This window comes from Saccostrea cucullata, unplaced genomic scaffold (genome assembly GCF_032062105.1).
Source record: "Saccostrea cucullata isolate Sc308-1 unplaced genomic scaffold, CSIRO_AGI_Scuc_v1 ctg27, whole genome shotgun sequence".
Taxonomy (NCBI): domain Eukaryota; kingdom Metazoa; phylum Mollusca; class Bivalvia; order Ostreida; family Ostreidae; genus Saccostrea; species Saccostrea cuccullata.
The window spans coordinates 147,315-156,898 of NW_026920935.1; the positions used below are offsets into that span (position 1 = coordinate 147,315).

Below are 9,584 nucleotides of genomic sequence, written 5' to 3' on the forward strand. Positions count from 1 at the left end.
AATTGTATCAATTATACGAAGGTATGAATAAAACTCCGATAAAAAACGAAAAAACAAATTAAGACAGCGATAAAGAGATTCCTTTTGCACTGTGTGCAACAAGGATGATTAAACATAAGAGAAATATCAAATACTATAGACACAGCAAAATACTTCATTCTTTTTTTTCATCACGAATTATTAATTCCACTCCTTTAAGCCAATGACCACTAAAAACGAATATGTAAGGCAGTAAACGTTGACGTGTATGGGGAACGAGCTAGCGGTAGTTATCAACATCTATTTCTCATTAACTGTTGGAAATATACTTGTCCACATAAAGAATATATAAAACTGTATGTACTAGGTCGTAAAATCAATAAATTAGAGATACCACCTCTTCGTGAAAAATGTGCACATGTTATATCTACTGTAGTATGAGCTGATGCCTCAAAAATATAGATCGTGTTAAAAACTTTTTAAATAATATAATTGTTTGTTTGCTGTTTAGCGCCCCTCTCCAGAATTTTTCACTCATATGGAGTCGCCACCACTTGCCAGTGGAAGGCTGCAAATTTTGACCTATGCTCGGCACTTAGGGCCATTGAGCATGGAGGGGTTGTTTTTCGTGCCAGCACCTACTGCGAAAGGGGACTTCGTTTTATACAGTTAATTATTAAATGATGATGGTAAATCTTATGGAGGAAGCATATTCACCAATTTACTTATCTTATATCCATCTGTTAAAGGGACATGGACACAGTTTCAACTGATTTTTTTAAAACCAATTATAATGTTCACAATTCCTAATTAAGGCAATTCAATGATCAGCAAAAATTTGAATATCATTTGTTGATTTACAAAGAAGATACCGAACTTAAAATTCTTCAAAATGTAAACAAGACTCGTGCTTTGTTTTTGTTTACATATAGAAAATATCATTTATAACAGAACAAGATTCAATAAATCACTAGATGTGTCTAATAATATTTAGAATTAAGTTCTTTATTGAAAAAAATTCTTTGAACTAAAATATATTATTATATTTAACCTATGTAAACAAAAACATGACACAAGTCCTGTTTACATAAGAAAGGTTTGGAGCTCTAAATCAGTCTTGTATCTCGACAACTAAAATTCAATTTTTTAAGTTTTTGCAAATTTTTATGCAGACTGGAACACACACTGGAGTGTACTTTGGACAAGCTGACGTACACACTTTGGAACAGGACAATTTACAGAGTATTCAACTTACTCTTACTCGTACCCCCCCCCCCCAAGCCTCCGGATTAGTTTGTGATAAAAGATACCACAGAGTCTGAGACATCCGTTTAATATTTAGATATTTTACTTAAAAAAGACGTTCATGGCAATCTAACAACCAAACTCTATGAAAAACGTGATGACTTTTTTTCAATAGTCAACTTCCCTTCCTTATGCAGCAATATACTAGTACCTTCATCCTCTGCATACGGAGTTTATATATCTGAATTTATTCGATACGCAAGAACATGTTTTACGTATGAGCAATTTCTAAAACGAGATAAATTATTGACAAACAAGTTGATGAAACAAGAATTTCAGCAGTTTCGTTAAAAGTCATTCTATGGTCGAAACACTGACCTTGTCAGCAAATACAATTTATCAAATGACAAGTAATAATTTGAGTCAAGTACTGACTGACGTATTTTATACAACTTGTAAGACCATTATTTATACACTAAATTAACAACGGACTTTTTCCGATATTTCCCGATCATGGCAAGGAGCAAAGAGCGGGTGTGACCGGTCGGCAGGGGGTGCTAACTCCTTCATGGTACCTGACCCCATATCTGAAGTTTTGGAGATCCGTGTTTGCTCTGCTCCTACTGAGTATTTTGTATTGTTATAGACTTTTGATCTTGAATACTGTTGCATTATGTCCATTCTTATGTCAATTCGCTATATCCCAATGAACTTGAGATAGATAAAACTACAAAATCTGACACATCTGTTTAATATTTGGATATTTTAGCGGGGAGAAACGTGATTTTATCGCAACAACAAAATTTGATAATACATGAAGGATATGGAGACAACGAACAGCACTCAATCTCAAAGTCCATAAAACAATACAAAACAAAAATAAGAGCAGAGCAAACACAGATCTCCGAAACATCAGAGGTGGGATCAGGTGCTATGGAGGAGTGAGCATCTCCTGCCGACGTGTGCTTCTTGTCATGATCAGGAAATAACGAAAAAAATCGTCGTCAATTCAGTGTATAAATAATGGACTAAAAATTGGTATGAAAAACGTCTTTCAGCATTTGACTCAATGATAAATGGTATTTGCTGACAAGGTCATTGTATCGACCATAGAACTTACGAAATGATGACTTTCCCGATCATGATCAAATGACAACGAGACGTTGATATTCTTGTTTCATCAACTTGCTTGTCAATAATTTACCTCGTTTTAGAAATTGTTCATATACGTAGAACATGCTCTTGTGTATCGAATCAACTGAGATATATATTATATCTTTAATTTTTCTGTCTTCACTTTTTCCTAATATATTTAGCAATATGCACTAAATACCTGCATATGGAGTTTATTCGATAATTAAGTGCATGCGCTACGCACGTATTATTTCTAAAACAATGCAACCTATTGATGAGTTGATGAAACGATATAAAATAAGTCAACATTTGGCAAATTCTACGGTCAATACAATAATCATCTCTACACAGTGGAACATTACATGTTAGTTGGAAGCTGACTGAAGTTTTTCATACAAATTGTTAGGTCTTAGTCATACGCTTGATGTTTTTCGGATTCTTCTGTTTGTCCGATAACATTTGACAAAGAACATACAGCAGGTGTGACCGGTCAACAAGGGATGCTTACTCCTCCCTAGCTCCCTGATGTTTTAGAGGACTGTGGTTGCTCTGCTTTTAACTTGTATTGTTTTAATACTTTTTGTATTTGATTTCTGTTCGTTAGCTCCTTTAAATAAATCAATTGAAATTTCAAACTTAAATTTAATCAATTTTGACAAAACTTCCTTTGTAACTAAGGTGGAAAACGAATGTAATGCCATAAAAACTGAAACTCAAGCTCAGATAAGACTGTAACGTTGATATTTATCAAACTGCACTTGCTTCACACGTTGTACAGGCTTATATCTTGTATTTTGTTGGCAATATGTGAAACAATATTAACATCGCCTTTTTTATCTGCTCAACCAAATCAATTTTGATATTGCATTTATAAATATTTTGAATATTCATTAGCGACTTAGCAATACAGCATCATTATCTAATGATATCACTTAGTAATAACAATTATCAGTCTGATCTTTGATCTGCACTGAACTGTGTGTTCCTGTTTCGTACATATTTGATAATTAGAACAATTATGTGAAACGTGTTTTGATAAACAAAAACGAAATCTTAGGAAAGTAAACAGCCTTTCTGAACTGGGTGATATCTGATAATAAAAAAAACCTCTTATATCTGAGAGCACAACATTTAAAGATAAAAGAGAATGAATGTTGCCGAAGATAATATTCATTGATTAAATTTTCATGAAAAAAAGAATTGTTTATTACTTAGCAAATAAGCTATTAAATAATTTTATTTCAAAACATTTAGCTCAGGTAACTTCTCAATTATTTACATGTATATCATATTGTTTGGTGTATTTGAAGTATTATATAGAAATCCATTTATTCCAAGAAGGAAAAAAATCTGAATAAATCTTACTGAAGACACAAATTGCTTGCTAAAGCCAGGTATATCTAGAAATACTTGATTTTAAGTGTGGAACATTGTCTGTCATTTTGATATGACTTACAACCGCTCAATCATCTCTGATAAACATGTACTTGGATTTTTAATTTAATTCCAGCATTAAAATATCTATTTTATCGCGGCTCTTTGCAATTTTTCTCTAAATCATCCCATTTAAATCAGGTAAGAACTAATATTTTTTCTTCAAAAAACAGATCCCTATCGGAAGGACTCTTTGTTGCAGGATTCCCCTGATATCTATATATTGTTAGAGAATGTTCCTTGAAGAAAATTATTATAACTACATGGATCTATGTTAAAATGGACCTCGTATTTTTATTCAAATCGTGATCACTCATCTACAAAATAAATTTGATAAAAAACGTCCTTGTTCTACTCATAAGTATTCTGATATATATATATAATATTATAATGAGCAACTAACAAACAAATAATCTAATTGATAAACAGAGCGAATTCAGGTTTTTTATCATCAAATTCCCTGCTTTTTGTACTCTTCCACGATAGTTACCTATTGTAGGCACATGAAGTGTTGAATTTTCAACTAAATTATCATTAAGTCAATTGCAATGCTGACTAATTGTTAGTTTACACATTGAATTGTTGACATATTTTACGTTATTTCCCAATCATGACAAGGAGCTCACGATGGGTTTGACCGGTTTGCAGGGGATGCTCGCTTCTCCATGGCACCTGATCCCATCTCTGATTTTAAGAGGTCCATGTTTGCCCTGCTCCAAAGTTAGAATTGTTTAAATAGACTTTTGAGCACGAATACTGTTCGTTATTTCCATATGCTATTACATGTATTTCATTCCATACAAGCTTTTTCAATAATTACGCGATCTTGTAATCTGCTTTTTGAAATTTGCAGAATCATTATATACTTGGCTGAGAAAAACATATGCCAAGTAGTTTTCTTTTTTGAAATATTTTACGTACTAAAGTACCCGACAAATCACTTCAAGTGTAAAAACGCCACAATAAATCTTAAATTTTTAAAATGTTCTGTCATAAACCATTCAGGTAAAACCCCATGTACTTGTGCCGATATATTCATTTTAAATACCCTGTATGTCTCTCTCCGGAAAAGTCCCTGCATTTGCTTATTTATTCAAGTGCAGTATTATTTTCTAACACGTCCTAAGATCATCTTTTCAAGGATTTTTGCAAATGAATTGCAAAACAACTTTTTCTCGTTTACAAATTGTATTCTCAATGGCAAATATGAAATGAAAATACATGTACTAGTGTTTGTTGTCATTTCTTGCCTATGGATGCCTTCATATAAATGATTAAAAGGGAAACAAGGATGAAATTTCACAATTAAATGTCATTAATATATTTCTCTTGCATACATTTTCTTAATGATCATGAACCTTTTTTAATGTTATATAGCCCAGACTCAAGCCAAGTCTTTTTAGAATTTTACCTTTATTGTTTCGTTTGATAAACCTTAAAACAAATTGCAATCTTTGAATGTATTTAAGAACACGACAAAGTATCTTTAGGGTAACAAGTAGATCTTTTTATATTTTTGTTGAAAAATTAACCAGTTTCTCTTGACATAATGTGTTTTTTAAATCCCACGTCGCCATTCAGTGTGATGAGCATATGACATTCATTAAACATGCACTTCAAAGTTCACACGATAACAAAACAATTCACCTTCAAACAAATGGAAAATCCAAAATTTGTAGTATTGATCGCCTGCGCAAGTTTCAAAACACTGCATTTAAAGATGGGGTTTATGCTCTTTTTCTAGTTGCTTTCATATCTAACCTCACTTTACTTCTATAATAAAAAAAATTTCGAACAAAAAAATTATCTAAAAATGAGTTGATACTGTGATCAAATAAGTAATAAGGTTTTCCCCTTGCTGCTTCTGATTTATTGATAACTTGCACTTTCCTGCTCCTGATTGAAGATCTTCCTTGCATCAAATACGGACCTCCAAAACATCGAGGTGGGATCAGGTGCCATGGAGGAGTGAGCATCACCTGCCGACCGGTCACATCCGCCGTGTGCTCCTTGTCATGACCGGGAAATAACGGTAAAGTCCGTCGTCAATTCAGTTTATAAATAATGGACTTAGCACTTGACTCAATGATAAATTGAAATTGCTGACAAGGTCAGTGTATCGACCAAAGAACTTACGAAATGATGACTTTAAACGACAAGGTCAGTGTATCGACCAAAGAACTTACGAAATGATGATTTTAAACGAGACTGTTGATTTTTTTGTTTCATCAACTTGTTTCTCAATAATTTACCTCGTTTTAGAAATTGTTTATACGTAGAGCATGCTCTTGCATATCGAATCAACTCAGATATATAAACTCTGCAGATGTTGAAGGTACTAGTATATTGCTGCATAAGTAAGGGAATTTGACGATTGAAAAGTTGAAGTCCTCACATTTATTATAGAGCTTAGTTGTTAGATCGCCATTAACGTGTTTTTCAAGTCAAATATCTAAAAATGAAGCAGATTTCTCAGACTCTGTGGTATCTTAAGTAAGTGGAGACCGGTCCTTCGGATGAGACCGTATAAACCGAGGTCCCGTGTCGCAGTAGGTGCTGGCATGAAAAAGATCCCTCCCTTCTCAATGGCCTTGAGTTCCGAGTATAGGACAAAATTTGCAGCTCTCCGCCGGCAAGTGGTGGCGTCTCCACATGAGTGAATTATTCACGAGAGGGACGTTAAACAATATACAATCAATCAACCGATCTTAATACGTAACTTTACATGAAAGAAAGAGAAAATATCAGTTTGGGTAGGTCCATAGCACTCTTCAAAGATCAATAGAAACGATTGCTTTTAAATACAAAGATTATTCCGTTTAAACGCAAAAAATATTGCCAAAGTATATCTCTTACCATTCAAAAGATATGACAAAGGTTAAAGTTTTTATGGTACACGGATTGACGGACAGAGGGACAGACTAATGTCCCCTTGATTTCGCGAAAGCGGGGGACAAAAATATAGATGAATATAAGGAATTTCAGTGTTTTGTAGTTGAATACCTGGTATGGCATTTATTTCAGTCTTGAAACAGGATTTTTTAAAAATATTTTCACGAGTGCAGTGTACAAATCATTGAATTTCTGTTAATTACATTCTCTTTAATGTTTCCATTGCATGTCTTTTTTCAAATATGCAGTCATAGGTTACATAAGCGGTTAAGACGTCATAACTTCTTGAATTCAAAACATTGTATAAAACATGGATTTTTTGCAGTATGTTTGGTATAAACAGTTACCTTTTGCCAGTTTTATTCTCTGTCTAAATGGTTTATTTACCTTTATATATCTTATATCAGGCCAATTAAGGAAGATTTTTACAACACTCTCCGTTATGAGAAAGAAAATCGCGAGTTTTACCGCACTTCTGATATTCTTTCACACTGTGACAAAATATACTAGCATATCAATTTTATTAATTCAACGAATAAATTACAGTATTTCAATGTTTAAAATATAATAAATAGTACCTTTAATATCTAATTCAAACCAGCTGTTTTGATCAGCATCCTCCTTAACATCCACAACCAGGAAACATGCTCTAAAAATTCATCAAAAGCTCAAATTCTGATAAATAATGAAAATTGAAAAGCCTGATATATTGGTACATGCAGTCATGACTCATTTATAGCAGACGTGGAGTTTTCATCATTTCTAGTTCTTATAAAAGACCAACGTTTGTTTAGTCTCCATGTCTCTGTAGCATCAACTGAAGAACGGTAGGTCACACTCCCTTTAGCCTATGTTGGAATCGTTTACGTATCAACATTTTTGTTTTGTATTATAATTACATTTCAGTGATAACTTTTTTTTGTTTCATAGAAAGAATAATCTTACACTTTAAACACATTTATAAAATAAATTATTGTATATTACCTGAGTGCGTTGGTTCATTTATTAGTTGCTTAATAAAAGCTTTCACTAATGTGGTTTGATATTTTCAAGAAAATAACTACAAATGAAAAGAATTCATTTTTCTTTTAGATTCCCAATGAAGTTGCCTCTTGTTCTGATTTTGACATTGGTCACGTTATGCCTTCTGGACGAGGCTTCCGGGGGCTGGGGTGGAGTACGAATAAGAGTACGTCGAATATTCTGTAACGTGGCCTGTTCCACATCGTGCACGAAGGCCTGTCCAACCTGCGCTCCAGTGTGTGCTCCAGTCTGCACAAAAATTTGTGGAAGGAAAAGAGTAAGAGTCCATATTATTTATTGTTATACCCTTGAAAACTGTTCCCGTACAAAATACCATATATTTTAAGCCAGTTTATATTCTCTTGGGTCTTTTTAATTCTTTATTTATTTATTTGTAAAACGTTTATGAAATATCTGAAGGACGTCGATTCTCCTCGCTTGCCGTTTGACTTTAAGACAAACGGGGCAAAAATGGCGACGACGGGAGGGTGGACTTCAAGGAATTCAAGGCTAAAGTCCACCCATTTGCTCCAAGAATAAATCTTCAACTTGCAGATAAGGATGGTAATAACTGACAATTGCAAACAAAATTCATAAAAACGAGAGACTCGCAACTGCATATGGCTGGTAGATTAAACGCCTTTTGTTTATGTGCAAGTTATATACGAAATCCAGAGCCACAAGTTAGATATTCCAAATATATCTCCTGCAAATTAAAGAAATGGATATAGGATATGTAAATTGGCAAATACGTTTCCTTCATAAGATGTACCGTCATCATTTTATAATTAACCGTATACTGTAAACGGAGGTCTCTTGTCGCAGTAGGTGCTGGCACGAAAAAGATCCCGCTCTGCTCCTTGACTATGAGTGCCGACCAGAAGTCAAAATTTGCAGCTCTCAACCTGCAAGTGTTGGCGTCTCCGTATGAGTGAACAATTCTCGAGAAGGACGCTAAACAACAAAAACAATTCTATAATCTAAAATAGTTTTTATAGGATCTATATTTCTGAAGTATCAGCTCATACTACAAAAGATGTTTACATTTTCACAATGAGATGGTATCTTTAATTTTTTTGATTTTACTACCTAATACATACAGTTTTATAGATACTCTTTCTGTTAACAAATGTATTTCCAACACTTAATGAGGGATTAATGTTGACAACCACCGCTGGCTCGTTTCACACATATACGTCAATTTTAACTGGCTTAAATAGTTAGCATTAGTTTTTAAAGTATTAAAAAAGAAGTTCATTTATTCCAAGAAGAAAAATCAAGATAAATCTTATTGAAAATACAAATTGCCTGCTGAAGCCAAGTAGGCTTAGAAATACCTTATTTTAAGTCTTGAAAATTATCTGGCATTTTGATATGACTTACTTACAACAGCTCAAGTATCGCTGATATACATTTACTTGGGTTTATTTTGCATCAAAATAACTGTTTTATCACAACTCATTGCAATTTTTCTCAAAATCATTCCATTTAAATCAGCTTAAGGGACACTTATTACACTTATTTCTTTGCTTTAATTTGTAGTCGGTAGATTTCTTCTTTTTTTCAGAGAACGGATTCCTATCAGAAGATATCTTTATTGCAAGATTCCCCTGATGTATAATGTAAAGATTTTACACCAAAAAGGAATTTTCATGATTCTAAATAAATCTTTATTTATAATGATTTCAACTTATTCATTTGAAGGTTGTGATTAATATCTTTTTTGGTTGACAGACTCTATCGCAGTCTTATACAATGTGTGGATGTTTTTGTGCATTTCTGAACTATCATGCTAGATTTTTTGCATGAAATACTGTATATGCTATAAGCATATAAAAAGCTGATCACTCTTAGTTAATATCTGAGTTAATATCTCT

At 33.2% G+C, this 9,584-nt stretch overlaps 1 long non-coding RNA gene across 1 annotated transcript; it reads left to right on the forward strand.

Annotated features, from left to right (window-relative positions):
• The first annotated feature begins 7,464 nt into the window (after positions 1-7,464).
• Positions 7,465-9,375, forward strand: LOC134258673 (uncharacterized). Its single transcript, XR_009990204.1, has 3 exons — positions 7,465-7,511; positions 7,777-7,984; positions 9,275-9,375. It is a non-coding gene; the product is annotated as an uncharacterized LOC134258673 (long non-coding RNA).
• Positions 9,376-9,584: the final 209 nt, after the last annotated feature.